At 47.3% G+C, this 17,558-nt stretch overlaps 1 protein-coding gene across 2 annotated transcripts in view; it reads left to right on the plus strand.

Annotated features, from left to right (window-relative positions):
- MTMR3 (myotubularin related protein 3) overlaps positions 1-17,558 on the plus strand; it is a 75,605-nt gene that overhangs the window by 43,379 nt on the left and 14,668 nt on the right. The window lies entirely within an intron of this gene.

Below are 17,558 nucleotides of genomic sequence, written 5' to 3' on the forward strand. Positions count from 1 at the left end.
ACCAGCGCACGCTGCGCCCTTTTAGAGGGTGCCCAGCGAAGGGTGCGGACCCGGATGGCGGCCGCCATTTTACTAGGCTTGTTGCGGCGGCTCCCCTCCCATGGAAAGGGGTTGCGCACGCGCTGACAGGCTGCCCTTGTGTGTCAGGGCTTGACTGTAGTTTTCCCTCAGCCTGGGAAGTACTCCAGGTCAGCAGAGCAGGGAGAGTGAGGGGGCAGAGCTTCCGACGCTGCACTTCTCCTCCTGCAGCAGCACAGAAGGCCAGCTCTGCTTTGCTTTCAGCAGGAGATGCACAGAGCGTCCTGCCTCTGCTGGAGACTGTTAGTTTCTCTGGCATGTCGCTGAATGGCTCCACCTTTCTCCCCTGCAGCTCCTGGAAGGCTAAGTACTGTACTTTACACTTGTGTGAAACCCTACTGGTACTGTGGTACACTTACATGGAGTACCTGAATGTACTGTCTCTCACCTCTTCACAGTGACTCTCCTATATTCTAGCTATGGCGTGGGTATGGCATCAATGACCAGCAGGGCCCCCGAATACTCGGGTGCTTAGCACAAAGTGGACAATAAAAATATGGAATACCAGCGCTGGATAATGCTTTTCCTCTGATACTTCTTTTTTCCTTACTCTCAGTTGGAAACTCACTTACCTTTTTATACACACCGGTTAGAATATAAATGTATCTTTATACAGACAACCACAGCGTATGATGAACAGCACTTACATTCTATCCCGCTTGTCCCAAAAGGTTTCTTTTATATTTAAAGCTGGATACAATGTAGTATGGAAAATAGATACTCTTCTATTAGACAGAAACTTACTTTCTGATTCTGTCTCGAATTCGCATCAGATTTTCTTTGAATTTTAAAACCTCGGAATGCAGCAGTCATCAAATCCGTCAGAATCCCAGACTTAAATAGTATCCAAACCAGGTGTATAAATCAACACGCTACTTTATTAAAAATACATCTGTATAACGGATATAGGCCCTCATTCAGAGCCGTACGCTCTGAGCAGAGCGCACGCTCTGAATGAGGGCCGGGCTCCATTTTCATGGAGCGTCCTCCTGGACGCTCGTATAGCTGTGGGTCACCACTCACAGGCTATACGAGCGTGCATTGTGATGGCCGCGATGGTCGAGACCATCGCGACCATCGAAATTGCGAGCCGGAGCCTGCGGTTGAGGTTTTCAACCGCAAGCTCCGGAGTGATTTTGGCTCTATCAGAGCCAAAATCACTCCCACTGACATCACTAGTGATGTCAGTGGGCCGGCTTCTGACGGGAGGCGTTCCCGTGGGAACGCCCCCGTCAGGGAGGCACGCCCCCGGCACGCCCACCAAAGGGGGCGTGCTGTCAATCAACATTGACAGCACGCCCCCTTTGATCGGACACAACGAGCGAAGGACTTTCCTTCGCTCGTCGCGTCTGGCGCACGACGGAGCTCCCTCCGTCGTGCGCATGCTCAGTCCATAACATCGACCCACTTGCGAGCGGACAGCCGCTCGCGAGTGGGTCTGAATCAGGCCCATAGTCCGCAAAAAATAGAAAAACACAAAAAAGCACAAGAAGAATCCAGCTTAGCACAAAGTACCTGATGGAGGGAACACATGTGGACAACAGGTGCAGCGCGATAAAGAAATGTTGGCCACCAGAACAGGAAAACTTTATTTACACTCCTCCATATCCTTCAGCACAGTAAGCATAATGGTTACAAGCTTTACTTCGCCAAGTTCCTCCAGCATAATACATGCAGCAGATGCTAAATGCTGTATTTTAAGCTTAATGGTTACAGAAGATTAGTTACGTTCCACTCCAAATGAACACCTCCAGCGTCAGTCTTACACATATGACACGGCAGTAAAATGGTAGCACATACCCGGTGTTGCTGGGCTCAGTAGTTCTACGCATGTCAGTCCAACAAATACAAATCACACTCGTCTCAAGACTGCTGATGTGCGGCACATCCCATTACACAGGGACCGTCTCTCCTTCCATCACCCCGCATACACTTTCTTCAGGCATACTGATGATCTGTGTATCCCAGGACTCTGCCTCTAGTACTCATCCCACTATCCAGGGACCTCTTCATCTGACATGCTGGCAACTTAATGCAGACCATTAACACTTTCACTGCTGGGCTTCTCTACTTTAGCACATGGTTACACAGGATTTTTCCATAGGACTCCCCTCTAGCCACGCTGCCATCTTGCATTGACTCCTCCCTCACTATGGGGCACTTCTCCAGGGGCTATCAACCAGGGATCCAGCCTTACACATCACAGACACTCACCCTCTGCACACATGGGCTGTCTCTTCACAGGAGCTATCACATCTTCCACTGTGGCACCAGGCAGCACTTCCCCCTGAGATCCTCTGCAGTGACTTCCTCACTCAGCAAGCACTCTGCTTTCAGCGGCTACCTCTGCAGCACTCCCCAATCCTCTTCTCAGAAGGGGTTCAATATCAGTGGGACTGCTCTTTATCCACAGCTCCCTTGCAGGACTGTGGGGGAGGGGTGACCGCCCCCTTCCCCCCCCTTTGCCTGTATCCAGGGTCCTCTCTAAGACTCCTTATTTCCTAGGGGCTTCTTGCAGGGGTCCCCTTAATGTATTACAGGGGCATTCCCCTGTACACATAACGTGGCTCAAGGCAGCTGCCGTGCAACCTGCCCTAAACGTCAGGGAACCACGGGACCTCCCTCCTCCCGTCCCGCGGCCCCAGCCTAAGATGGCTGCACTCCTTCTCCACGAGGACGCCGGGAACCAGAGTCGCGCCTGCCACGAGACCACGTCCCCTCGGCAGCCTGCTTCCTCTTTCCTTCCCAGTGATTGACTAATATCACTGAGAGGCGGGGCTTAATCGTGGCACCGCTGGGAGGCGGGGCTTATTTGCAGGGGCGGGGCTTAAGTTCGGCTCTGACGGGTATTACATCTGTAATTGTATTTCTGCCTATGTGTTCACATACTTGTGTTCTGTGCTATATATTTATGCTGGTTCTGTCACACTTTTCATTGCTGCCTGTTTTTAAAGTGGATTGCTCCCGCTGTTTTTGGTTGCACAATTGGCTGCGCAGACTGTGTAATGGTTAGCATTACGGCCCCACCGTACGACGGTCGTGGGTTCGTTTCCTGCTACAGCCCTAACTGTATGGAGGTTGTATGCAGGGTTTTTACTGTATTTTATGCAATGTTTCCTCTCCTGCGCTGGATTGCCTTTGAGGGCATTGTGTGTATGGGCCCGATGACGTGCAGGCATCTGTGGTGCTGCGTCCACCGGAGGGGACCCATGTGGGCTCAGGCTCTAGGTGGGTCGGTGTATGCCCTAATGGCGATGGTGTGCTACATGGGGACACCAAGTTCAGGATTTGGTGTTCCCTCGTCTCTGGCACAGGATTCTTACCCTCTAAAGCACAGGTTCTCAAACTCTGTCCTCAGGACCCCAAACAGTGCATGTTTTCGAGGTCTCCTCACAGAATCACAAGTGAAATAATTAGCTCCACCTGTGGATCTTTTAAAATGTGTCAGTGAGTAATGAGTACAGCTGTGCAACTGCTGGGTGACTTGGAAAACATGAACTGTGTGGGGTCCTGAGGACTGAGTTTGAGAACCACTGTTCTAAAGGATTAAGGCCCTCATTCAGAGCCGGACGCTCTGAGCAGAGCGCACGCTCTGAATGAGGGCCGTCCTCCATAATTATGGAGCGTCCTCCTGGACGCTCGTATAGCTGTGGGTCACCACCCACAGCCTATACGAGCGTGCAGGTTGACGGCCGCGATGGTCTTGACCATCGCGACCATCGCCACTGCGAGCCGGAGCCTGCGGTTGAGTTTCTCAACCGCAAGGCCCAGAGTGATTTTGGCTCTATCAGAGCCAAAATCACTCCCACTGACATCACTAGTGATGTCAGTGGGAGTGACGCTCTCTTTCTCTACCCAGTTCACTCTCAAGTGGTAGGGTGGTTGCTCCGGTTTAGAGACCATTGAGGGAAGTCTTCAGACATCTGGGTACTGAAGCATCATTCGTTATGGTTCCAACTTGGACCTCGGAGGTCCGCCACCGAGCATTGTTTATTGTTTAAAATCACTCTTCCCCAAGAAGCAACAAACACAGTGCCAATGGGCCATGTTATCATTCCACCCCTTTCTGGCAGCATGTTTTTGCTCCTTGTTCCGCTGCAGGAACAGAAAGGGGGGTTCTATCTACTTCCTAGTTTGACTGCTTCACGGCTCATTTTGGCCGATCTTGTCTCTTTGTCCCTTGATCACCATGGGGTGGGTAGTTCAGATCTCATGAACGCTCCCCGATCAGGAATCCACAGCATAGAGGTAAACAAATTCTCGCTAGTCGTTTGGAACGCATATCTTCGGGTTCCAGTTTGGGCAGGCCGTCCCTCTTCCTCTTCCTCTTCCTGGGCGATCGACTCTGTTCTCTGTTTGTTCCGGGCACTTCTGTGCCAGGGAACCCCAGCTCTGTGTGTTTGCAGCACAATAAGGTTGGTGCTGCCGCTCATATTGTGCACAGAAGGTATCACAATTCGGCCCTCTTCGACTGTTCTGCTTGTGGCGGATGATTCGGCTTCACAGTTTCGGACTGCCTAAGTCACTTGTTTCAAGTACTTTCACATCAGTACTGCATCCTGACCTTTGCGAGGTCTCCCTTGCTTCCTTGTCTGCACCTTTATATGGGGGTGGCCTTCAACACCTCTCTCCAGCGGTGTTTTTCTTTTTTCGGGGACGGTGCATTGACCCTACCTAACTAGGTCACAACGGTTCGTTTAGCGCCTTGTACACCGACCTGGTCTAACATTCAGTGATTGGACAGGATGGTCTCTTAGAGGACATTCAGTGAACAAGGTTCTACTCGGAGTTCCTGTGGGTGATTCTACAGACTTGCAAGTGCTGTTCGGAAACTCTCGTCTCTGATTCTTCTTCTGTCCGCCATCACTCGTCACTCTGTCGTTGGATGGTTTCCCTTGTTTTGTCCTCCAGGTGTGTTCCTTCAGTCCCCCCCGCATTGGCTCATTGTGTTCACGTACTCGAATCTCCTGGGCCAAGGTGCCGTGGACTTGCCGTTTGGCTCTGGGTCCTTGGCTTTCCGTCCATAGCAGCTTGGCTGCTCGATGGGCTTGATCTCCAAGCCATCTCTGGCTCTCTTGGGGACCCTGTCCATCCTCGCCGGCTGGTCACAGTCTGTCGCCAACGACCCAGTGTTGGCATATGTACATCTTCGGGCAGGCACAGTAGCGCGCCAGCGATGGTGGAGGCACCCTGAAGTCTTTCCCGGGCTTACACTTTTGTTCAGACTCTATCAGCGGTGGTCATACCGGGAGTCGGAATTTGGACAGCGGACTTCCTCTGCAGAACCACGTTTCTCCAATGGCAGTAGTTTCTCCTTCCAATAAATTTCCTTCGGTATGTTCAGACGTGAGGGCTTCCACGCGGGGATCTTATGGCCTCTCAACACATTGTTGCGGCTCCCCAGGTTTGTATGTAATCTGAGCATCCACTGGCTTCTGCAGTCGATGCCTTGACTGTTCTGTGGAATTTTTAATCTGGAGCATCAGTTTCCCCAGACCCCACTGTTCCCTCTACTCTCCAGCAGCATCTAGGCTTTCTATGTGAGGGTTTTCTATGTGGCTCCAGGCTGGCTAGGCTGGTCATGATACGCTGAAGTTCTTCCAAGGTTGGTGGGTCTGGGGTGGCGTTTTCCTCTATGTCCAGACCTGCTGCAACAAGGCCCGTTTCTACTAGGGCACTTTTCTCGATTGGTTTTCATGCCTGGACTTAGGTGACTGAGAGTGAAAAGCAGCAGGTTTTTTCTCTCTCGGTGGTCCGTTCTGTGCTGCTTTGCTATCTTCCATGAAGATTGCAGTTCTCCGTACAGGTTTTATGTTCCAGCCGACACTTGTTTCGGCCTTGTACTTACACCAGGATATTGTTCTTCCAGTTCTTACTCCTTTGGTGAATTTCCGGGACTGGGATGATCTGGCTCTGCTAGTTGGGCTAAGCTCTGCGGAATTCCTGGGACATGTCTTCTTTGGTACGCTGCACTGTTCTCTGTGGGTTCTTTATGACGCGCAGGACCTTGATTGGCCGGCTACTCAGCATACCCTTGTACGTTGGATCCACTCTGTCATCACTCACGCCTATTCTGGTGTGGGGCATCCGCCACCAGACTGGGTGTCAGCACCTTCTGCTATGGCGGCGTCGATCTTATGGGCAGCGCAATGCGGGACTTAAGCAGCACAGGTCCGTTGTGTGGCTGTCTGGTCCCCTGTCCGCACGTTTGCACATTTTTACGTTTTCAGGTTTTTTCGCATCCAGTGGCACCCACTTTGGGCGTACAGTTCTCCGGTCAGGCAGCCTGAGTGTTCCTTACCCTGGGGGTGGCTTTTGAACGTCCCACTGTCCAGTGTTCCCCAACCTTGCTGGAAGAGAAGATAGGATTGTTGGTCAACTTACTGTTGAGTCCTTTTCTCTTAAGCAGGCTGGGGAACACTGCGATCCCTCCCTCACGCTCAGTAGTGCGAGGCGTTTGGTTCTTGACTGGTTTTTTCAATACTGGTTTGTTTGGTTGCTTTATTGGGGTTCCTGCTACTCCTCTCCAAACTCTTTTTTTTGTTTTTTAAAGAAGTACTGGGATTGTTGGATGGCAGGGGGGAGGAGCTTAGGTATTAAAACTACAGTTTTAATTTAAGTTCCAGCTTCAACCTACAATCCCATTGTCCAGTGTTCCCCAGCCTGCTTAAGAGAAAAGGATTCAGCGATAAATTGACCAAAAATCCTATTATGTGAGTCAGTCTGAGAGACACTTTAATGACGCCATTAGAGTTGTACGTTTCGCTTTTCCTTCTATATGAACACACCAGAACTTAGGGGTTTCAAATCGAGTTCCAGTTCGGAATCACTTTGGGGTTCCGGGTTGAACAGAGGGGTCTATGTATTAAGCCTTGGAAAGAGATGATATAGAACGGAGATAAAATACCAAACCAATAAGCTCTTGTCAGTTTACAGACTGTGTTTGAAAAATTACAAGAGCTGATTGGTTGGTACTTTATCTCCGTCCACTTTATCTCTCTCCAAGTCTTAGTACATAGATCCCAGAGTCTTGGCTCGGGTCTGCTGTCCTTTCGGTACTCTGATTTAAAAACCGAACTCAGGTTTTGGGCTACATGTAAACAGGTCGAAATTACATTATTTTAGCCATTTTTATTGATATATTTTTTTATTTATATATATAGATATAGATATAGATTTTAAGGAATCCGAAACCAAAACACTTTAAGGATTGTTTTACCAAAACATGATGATGAATTTAAACCAAAACATGGGGTCCATGCACATCGCTAGTCACCATTCAGCACTCCTGCTGGAGATCTCCTTTTTAAATGGAACCTCATGCATACACAATCTAAGGGTATATTTACTAAAGTGCTGGTTTTTAGAAGTGGAGATGTTGCCCATAGCAACCAATCAGATTCTACTTAACATTTATCTAGCACCTTCTAGAGCAGGGGTTCCCAACCACGGTCCTCAAGGCACACTAACAGTCCAGTTTTTAGGGATAGGCATACTTGAGCACAAGTGACTTAATTAGTGCCTCAGTTGTTTTGATTTAACCATCTGTGCACAATCATAGATATCACTAAAACCAGGACTGTTAGTGTGCCTTGAGGACCGAGTTTGGGAATCACTGTTCTAGAGCAGGGGTGGGCAATAAGTGGCCTTTCAGTTGTACAATCCCAGCATGCATTGCAACATTTTTAGCATGGCCAAATATCAACACTGTGGCAGGGCATTCTGGGATTTGTAGGTTTACAAAATCTGGGGGGCCGCTTATTGCCCACCCCTATTCTAGAAGGTAATTGCTAGAATCTGGTTGCTATGGGCAACATCTCCACTTCTAAAAACCCGCACTTCAGTAAATATACCCCTAAGGCTCCATGTACTAGTGAATATGCCACATGGTAATCACTGCTTCTGACAGTGCCACACAAAGCAGCTAGCAAATGGCATGTTGATGAAAATGTGGAGAACAGATTAGCACGTTTCCACATTTTCCTTGATACATAGACCCCTAGCAACAAATCATGAATTATAATATATAATTGCCTTTCTTCTTAATAGTCCGTTGCAGCCATTACATTGAATCTGGAGTCCATTCTAGATAGGTAGACATTTAGTTTCAGAAATGCCTCTCGATTGTATAGGAAGGAGTGCCTCTTGAGTGACTTCCCAAGCTGTCATCATGGCAGCTATTACAATGTGATGTACCCATGTAGTGCAGTAAGGTGGGCAATATATAACACCACATAATGCTGCATAATGAAAACATTTATTCAGTGCCTACATGTAGAGCATTACTCCCAAACTCCATCAGTAGCTGATGAGACGTCTAATTGATATTGACTATATGGATGGCTATAATTCGACAAGACTAGACTGGGTTTATGGCGGACAATTCTACCTCTATCAGTCTTCGGTTGTTTACTCACATACAGGGCTCTCACAGACAGGAGTCGTTGACTGTGATTGTTTCCCTCTATGCTGCTAGGGCATTTTATTCTGTTGAGTGGCCCATCCTATGGGAGTCTGAGATGTTGTAGTATAGGCCCAGGGTTCACTTAATGGGTTCAAGTTTTATACTCTGCTACGGTTGTACAGGTGTCTGTAAATGGGTTTATAGCCTCTTCTTTTCTGTTGATGTGTGGTACTAGACAGGTGTTTTCAGTTGCCATAGCGTTTGAGTCCTTTGCCTGTCTGGTAATGTCTCACCCTGACATTCGGGGCTGTGAACTGGGCTCTAGGGTGGATAAGGTAGCGCTTTTTGCAGAAGATGGTCTTTTATTTCTTAAAGAATATCATACTTCTATGCCTGTAGTTCTTGATCTCATTAACCATTTTGACAGATTCTCGGGTTTTCCTGTCAACTGGGATAAATCCTGTATTCTTCCCCTTAGCGGCCCACACCCTGATGCGCCCCCCCTCCCCTCCCCTCCTTTGTCCACCTCCCATTGCAATGGGTGGGCAAAGTTATATATTTGGGTGTTAGGGGATTGAAATCCTGAGGCATGTTCAAAATTCAAAGTGTCACAAAACAATTGACCTACTTGAAGGATCCAGCAAGGGCTTTGTGCAAACTCCCGTTGTCAATGATGCGTTGTTTTAACTTATTTAAAATGGTAGTACTCCCTTAAATATTATATATTTCTTCTTCTCCACTAGGGCACCAATTGGTTACAATTTATTTCCCAGCAGCCCAGACTCCCTTTCCTCTATACCACGCCCCCGGCAGCCAGTTTACTTTGGTGCCGGCAGGAGCGGGCACCATTTTGAAGGGGGCTGCTTTTCAGTGGTCCCTTATTAATTTTATTCGGCTGTTACTCCTGCCCCTGATGTGGTGACTGGCCATTCCACCCGGTCAGTGGGTGGCACTACTGCAGAGCAGCTTTGTAAGGCTGCCATGTGGTCCTCCACCCACACTTTATTTGTTTGTATGCATTTGTCACCTTTGCATCTTCGGACGCAGACTTCAGGTGAAAGGTTCTCAGTGCAGCCCAGGAGTGCCCCATTCATAGTTCCATTGTCATCCCTGTGCCTCCTAGTTGAGGAAGAAGAAAAGGAGATTTTTGATCTTACCTTTTTATGTCCTTTCTTTTGACTCCATAGGGGGCACAGGGCGCCCGCCCTGACGCACTTGGCTGATGGGGATTTAGTTGCTCTGTTCACCTTGCCTATGTGGGATTCTGAGTCTGCCTTCTCCTCGCTCCTTGCCGTGACTTGCTAACTTAACTGCGGGTGGGGTATAGAGGAGAGGGAGCCTAGGCTGCTGGGAAATACATTTTTTAACTGTTTGGTGCCCAGACTCTCCCCCTTTCCAGGCTGTACCCATTGTCACCCCTGTGCCCCCTATGGAGTTGAAGAAAAGGATTAAACAGGTAAGAACATAAATATCCTTTTTCCATAATTACCTGGTGTCTCTCCCCCTTAAGATTTCCCAGCAGATAAATAGCCTCTTTAGGCTGGGCGGATTGTCGAGCCAGAATACAACTCAATATTCTTAGAAGGGCGATGGGAGGACTTGCGCTCCCATATTTCCAGCTGTATTGCTATGTGTCCCAACTGGCCCATCTGGCAGAACGCATATGGGATCAGGAATGGGTATGAAATACCGCCGGCCACATGGCAGGCCGACAGGAGCAGAGTGCGAAGCAGCGTATGCCCGACAGCGCTGGAAATCCCGATCGTGGATAGGTGAGTATCCACTAACCTAACCCCCTAACCCTAATCCCCCCTCTAAGTGCCTAACCCTAACCACCCCCTTCCCCGCTGCCTAACCCTAAGTCCCCCCCGGGGGTGCCTAACCCTAACCCTCCCTCCCCCTAGCCTAACCCTAACCATCCCGAGGGGGGTACCTAACCCTAAGTCCCCCCCGGGAGCCCTAAACCTAACCCTCCCCCCCCGGGGCCGACTCCCGGCGTCGGGGAAATGCGGGCGTCTACATCTAGACGCCCGCCATTTCACCCTTGCCGGGATAAGACAGTCGGGAAGCCGGCAGCCGGTATATAGGCAGTCGGCTTCCCGATTGCTTCCCTGGGATCATGCCTTGAAGCTGGTTGGAGCGGAGGGTCTTGACCCGGATACTCACCTGAGGCATTCTCGAGTTCTGCCAGAGGCTTCTGCTTTGTAGGTCCATGGGGTTTGGGACAGTTGGAGAGTGGTCTCCATGGGTCAGTTATACACTTATGGGGGTTCTCAAGTCAAGTGGTCAACTCAAACAGGAGTCTGTCCACTGTCCACTTTTTCAGGTATTTACACCTCCGTCATGCCTTGTCCACCCAATGCCCAGATGCAATTCCCTCCCCCTGGTTATTTTGGACTCTGCTATTGAGAAATGCATGTCAACCTGCTCTCGTAAAACTGTGTCTGCCTAATTTATTCTCGTTTTTTTTGCAAGCTTATTGCTCTGAGAAGTAGCCCAACCTTAGAGCTAAACGTGAGGCTGGCCTAAGTACCTATATGTGATGAAAGGTGGAGGTTGGCTTTGGAGTGCCCTTGGGTTTACACTGCCTCCATTCGCTTCCAACAAATACACAACTATTCCTGTTGCATAGGGTATATCTTACCTCGATTTGTCTATGTAGATTTAGAGGTTGGGAAACTCCTCAATTCCGTAAGTGCGGTACTGTAGAAGGTACTTCTTGGCATTTAATATGGGAATGTCCCCTGATTTCCTCATTCTGGAATAGAGTGATTGGATTGGTGGCCTCCACAGGTGTTCTCCATGTCGCCTTCACTACCGTAGTTTGTTTACTGAGTGTACTAGATGACATGTTGAACAAAATTACTAAACAATGTTGAACATATGCATTTTGACTGAAGTCTGTATTGTGCATGCGTAGTTGGCCAATACTGGTCCAGTCTATAACCATTGACTTTCCTTGGTTAATGCCATGGTGGCACATGAAAGATACAGCTACATAGCTAGAAATGCAGAATATACATTTAATTATATTTGGGCTAAATTTGGGCTTAATTCTGATTTCTCCAATCTTTCTGCGGAGGCAGATCATGTCTCGAACCCTTTGTCGCAAGTTGCTCTCTAGCGGTCCCTGGGGTATTGGAAAATGATTGCTCATTGTGTTCACCCCTGCTAAGTTAGTGTTTCCCAACCACGGTTCTCAAGGCACATAAACAGTACAGTTTTTAGTGATATTCATGCCTAAGCACAGATGGTTAAATTAAAATAACTGAGGCACTAATTAAGACACCTGTGCTTAAGTATGGCTATCCTTAAAACTTGCACTGTTAGTGTGCCTTGAGGACTGTGGTTGGGAAACCCTGTGCTAAGTTCTTTTATGTTGTTGTGTATCCCCGCCCTCTTCTCGGCTCAAATGTTGGTGATCAAGCAAGACACATTGTCCTCCTGGGATATAGTTAATTTACCGGCGGCCGGAATCCCGACGTCAGAGGCCCTACCCGGAGCTAAAGATAGTCATCGAAATCCCGACTCAGGGTTAGGCTACTTACCGCCCCTGTCGGTATCTTCATTGTTCGGGCTTCTGGTGTCAGGATATGAACCGGCAGCTATACAGCCGCCCAGGATTTCATACCCAGCCCAACTCGTCTACTTATTGTTATATTAAAGAATGTTAATGATTCACTCTTAATTCTCCATTTTTTTTAATGTCTGTAGCATTAAACATTCTCAATAAAGAATACTTCATTAAAAAAAAAAAAAAAAAAAGATATGGATGCTCTAATACCCTTAAGTATCCTTGTTACATCAATGCAGTGCTTTCTGAATGCATGTTATTACTTGTGTGGGCCATTTTGAAATAGTTTGTTTGGAAGGGGCATCTCTTTTACTTGTTTAATAAGAAATAACAAATAGTTGCTCTATATTTCTAAAACTCTTTAGATCTACATACAGTCAGGTGCATAAATATTGGGACATTGACAGAATTTTCATATTTTGGCCTCTATTCACCACCACAATGGCTTTGAAATGAAACAAACAAGATGTGCTTTAACTGCAGACTTTCAGATTTAATTTGAGGGTAATCACATCCAAATCAGGTGAACGGTGTAGGAATTACAACGGTTTCTATATGTGCCTCCCACTTTTTAAGGGGCCAAAAGTAATGGGACTATCAACTCAAAAGCTATTTCATGGACAGGTGTTGGCTATTCCCTCGTTATTTCATTATCAATTAAGCAGGCAAAAGGTCTGGAGTTGATTCTAGGTGTGACATTTGCATTTGGAATCAGTTGCTGTCGACTCTCAATATGAGATCCAAAGAGCTGTCACTATCGGTGAAGCAAGCCATCATTAGGCTGAAAAATCAAAACAAACCCATCAGAGAGATAGCAAAAACATTAGGTGTGGCCAAATCAACTGTTTGGAACATTCTTTCAAAGAAAACGCATCGGAGAGCTCAGCAGCACCAAAAGACCCGGAAGACCACGGAAAACAACTGTGGTGGATGACAGAAGAATTATTTCCCTGTTGAAGAAAAACCCCTTCACAACAGTTGGCCAAATCAAGAACACTCTCCAGGAGGTAGGTGTATATGTGTCAAAGTCAACAATCAAGAGAAGACTTCACAAGAGTGAATATAGAGGGTTCACCACAAGATGTAAACCATTGGTGATCCACAAAAACAGGAAGACCAGATTAGAGTTTGCCAAACAACATCTAAATAAAAGCCATTACAGTTCTGGAACAACATCCTATGGACAGATGTGACAAAGATCAACTTGTACCAGAGTGATGGGAAGAGAAAAGTATGGAGAAGGAAAGGAACTGCTCATGATCCGAAACATACCACCTCATCAGTGAAGCATGGTGGTGGTAGTGTCATGGCGTGGGCATGTATGGCTGCCAATGGAACTGGTTCCCTTGTATTTATTGATGTGACTGCTGACAAAAGCAGCAGAATGAATTCTGAAGTGTTTCGAACAGTATTATATGCTCATATTCAGTCAAATGCTACAGAACTCATTGGACGGCGCTTCACAGTGCAGATGGACAATGACTGAAGCATACTGCAAAAGCAACCAAAGAGTTTTTTAAGGCTAAAAAGTGGAATGTTATGCAATGGCCAAGTCAGTCCCCTGACCTGAATCCGATTGAGCATGCATTTCACTTGATGAAGACAAAACTGAAGGGAAAATGCCCCAAGAACAAGCAGGAACTGAAGACATTTGCAGTAGAGGCCTGGCAGAGCATCACCAGGGATGAAACGCAGCATCCTGTGATGTCTCTGCGCTCCAGACTTCAGGCTGTAATTGCCTGCAAAGGGTTTGCAACAAAGTATTAAAAAGTGAAAGTTAGACTTGGGATTGTTTAGTTTGTCCCATTACTTTTGGCCCCTTAAAAAGTGGGAGGCACATATAGAAACCGTTGTAATTCCTACACCGTTCACCTGATTTGGATGTGATTACCCTCAAATTAAATCTGAAAGTCTGCAGTTAAAGCACATATTGTTTGTTTCCTTTCAAAGCCATTGTTGTGGTGAACAGAGGCCAAAATATGACAATTCTGTCAATGTCCCAATATTTATGCACCTGACTGTACATAGCTCTCAATGAAATCAGCGAGTAAAGTGTCTTTTCTTTTTCTTGATTTAGTTGGAAAGTTGATACCACTTTAGGGAGAACAAGTGGAATCTCTCTTTAGACCACTTTACCCTTAAAGATAGTTTAAAATAGCTTTTTGCACCATGGTGCCTGCAATTCTCCAACTCTTTGGATCCATAAAATTAGACCTTGTTATACGTGAGGGTGCATTAGAAAACATGTACAAATAAAGTAACCACTACAAAAAAACTTGCTTTGAACAAAAGTGTGACATATTTGTGAAGAAAACTGCTTGTATAGACAGTGTTTGGATGTGTTTGATGTTTTCAGACAATAGTGATCAGCATTAGGCTGTGTTTGTGCAGTGGCAGATACAAAGCGTAGGCACGACATGCAGATTTAGCCAATTGATTTTGAACTGAATGGGCCTGGATGAAGAGGTGAGGACTTCTGAAGCATCTCACATGCCATGGAATACAAGGGCACAGTGGCCAAAATGAAAGGATTGCTCTATCCTTCCTTTCTTTATCTTTCTCCACAGATGAGAGGGGACGGCAGAAAGGATCAGGGTAACTGGTGGCAAGAAAAGAACCTTGGTACCTTTTGCACCATTATGTCTGGTTGTGGAAAGCAGACTCTGGGCCTGATTCAGACCCGCTCGTGAGCGCTCGCAAGCGAGTCGATGTTGGGCCAGTGCGCATGATGGACTCTGCTCTGTCGTGCGCATGCGCGAGACCCGGATAGCGACGGGCAAGCCGTCGCTATGGGTCTCGCTACAAAGGGGGCATGCTGTCGATGGTGAGTGACAGCACGCCCCCTTTGGTGGGCGTGGCTGGCCAGACGGAGGCGTTCCCATGGGAACGCCTACCGTCTGGGGCCGGCCCCACTGACATCACAAGTGATGTCAGTGGGAGTGCCTTCAGCTCTGATAGAGCCGAAAGCACTCCAGGGCTTGCGGCAACAAGACCCTACCACAAGGGTCTCGTCGCAAGCCTGATGGTCGCGATAGTCTTGACCATCGCGACCATCTTTTTGGCCGCTCGCTATAGTTGTGGGTGGTCACCCACAGCTGTGCGAGCGGCCAGGAGGCTGCTCAAAAAAAACAGAGGGACGGCCCTGATTCAGATCGAGCGCTCTGTCAGAGCATCTGGCTTTGAATCAGGGCCTCTGTTCAGTGTAAAACCTGATATAGGGATCACTATCCTGGTAACCCTTCTACTACAACATTCTTCATTCCTGCCACGTGGAATACAGAAAGTGATTTCAGTCCTCTTACTGTCCAGAGTACCAACTTTGTTACTTCTTTAATCATCACTTTGCTTTTTGTGCCACCTTGATACCATTCTGTTGTCTGAGCAGATTCTGACATGTTTCCCTCTGAGCTGTCCTTGGTAATATCAGCCATTCTGGATCTAATAGGGATCTTCTCTGAGTGCTTATGGCTGTTGTTGCAGGACAGTCTGACCCAGGGAAGTCTGTTTTTGATCCCACAGACTAGAGTTCCCAAATGAAAACTACACATTATACTATCTCATCCAGGAACATATTCCTATTGTTGAATAGAAACTTCACAACAATTTTAAGTATTATCTTACTGTTACATAAATAGTATTAATTCTAGGGGCAACAGGGGGCAGGGCGGCTCTCAGTGAAGGGCACGATGTGCCTGTGCGCCCGAAAAAAGGGATTTCCCCCCCCCCGCCCTGGGGGTGGGAGGGCTGTTTCAGCGATGCGCCGCCATAAGTGCAAGGTGCATTTCAGCAATTTCAAATTGGGCAGGGCGCGCCGCCCCGCTGAAACAGCCTAGCAGGAACACTACTTAATGCTGCATGTGTTCCTGATGGGGTAGCTACTGTATCTTGATGCATCTTTCTGCTGAAAAGGTGACTACGTAACTGCCATTTATCATCGCCCCCTGATACTACCACCGTTGGTGGTAGTGGAATAAGATAACTTTTTCCTGGTTCACAATCCAACAATTTCCCTGTAAATATGTTATCACCTGTATTATCTAGGCTTTTAATGCCTGTTTTGATCTAACCAACACTAATATGTTGTTAAAATATGGCCATAGTTTGACTTCTTGTTTCCCTGCTACTGCATTCAGTGGTATTGGCACTTTTGTGAAGGTTGTGGCAGATGTTGCTAGGCCTATGGGTTGACACATGAATTGAAATGTTGCCCCAATATTCAGAAACTCAGAAACTATGTTGCACAGTTACAGGGATGTGGAAGTAAGCATCCTGAAGATCTATGGATGGCAGGAAATCTGCTTCTCTTACAGATGTGAGGATACTGTTGAGTGATTCCATACAAAAATTATTGCCTCTGACGAATCTGTTTTTCTAGATCCAGGATAGTGCGTTGTTTCCTGACCAGGAAGAGTCTAGAATAGAACAAAAGGTACTGTGGTTATAGCCTTTGTTCTTATTATTTTTGCATGGCAGAGCCTTCAATTCCACTGTCTGTTAGGGTTCTGGATTGTACCAGTAAATTTTTTCTGAGCTATTTGTGATTCTCTATCTTGTAGCATTCTTCTACCATCTATAGCATCCACTGATACTTGATTGACCAGGTCCACGCATGTACATATTGTGCAATTCTGCCCCTACATGTGTTATAGAGGACTGATCCATAGTTATGGCAGGTGGGTTGGGTACGAGATGCCGGCGCCGGCGTCCCAACAGGGTTAGCATACCGACACCCATCGGTTAGAATGCTAACCCTTCCCCTCTCTCTACCCCAACCCTCCCTCCCTGGTGCCTGAACCTAACCTCCTCCTCTAGTGTCTAAACCTAATCTCTCCCTCCCCACACCCTAACCCTCCCCCAGGTGCCTAACCCCTAACCCTCCCCTCAACCCCTTTACTTACCTTCGGTATCTTGGTGGTCGTGGATGCCGGTGTCAGGATTCCGGCGTCAGCATCCCGACCGCTGGGATGCCGACCGTATCCCATGACAGGTATGCAGATTTTTGTTCCCTTGTTCATGATCCTAAAAACTCTAAAGCAGTGGTTCCCAAACTTTTACGAATCATGGAACCCGAGAGAATCAGCATTTTTTTTTCACGGCACCCAGGGGCCAAAAGTTTGTCATAGAGAAATCCAGCCAATATTATTAAATTAAGTAAATTGAACTTCTTGTCATCCTCAGGGTCAGTTATGTGGTGGTGGATAGGGTTGTGCTTCTGTTTGTCTACATAGTTTTTTTATTGGCAGCACCAGCACTGGTTTTGCCTATCACATTGACCATAAATCATTTGATTTTGTACTGAACCACCAACCCGTGGCACCCCTGCAGTGTCCTGCGGTACCAAACAGTGTCACAGCACCCAGTTTAGGAACCACTGCCCTAAAGGACTTTCTGGAAGTGATCGGAGAATGTGTCCATTATACTTCCTACCAGGCCTATAAGTTCTTGCATTCTTAAACTGCTAGCATGAGGAAAATTGCTGAGAATATATTTTGTTTTGTCCCT

Source organism: Taudactylus pleione, unplaced genomic scaffold (genome assembly GCF_031769625.1).
Source record: "Taudactylus pleione unplaced genomic scaffold, aTauple2 ptg000330l, whole genome shotgun sequence".
In the NCBI taxonomy this organism is placed as follows: Eukaryota; Metazoa; Chordata; class Amphibia; order Anura; family Myobatrachidae; genus Taudactylus; species Taudactylus pleione.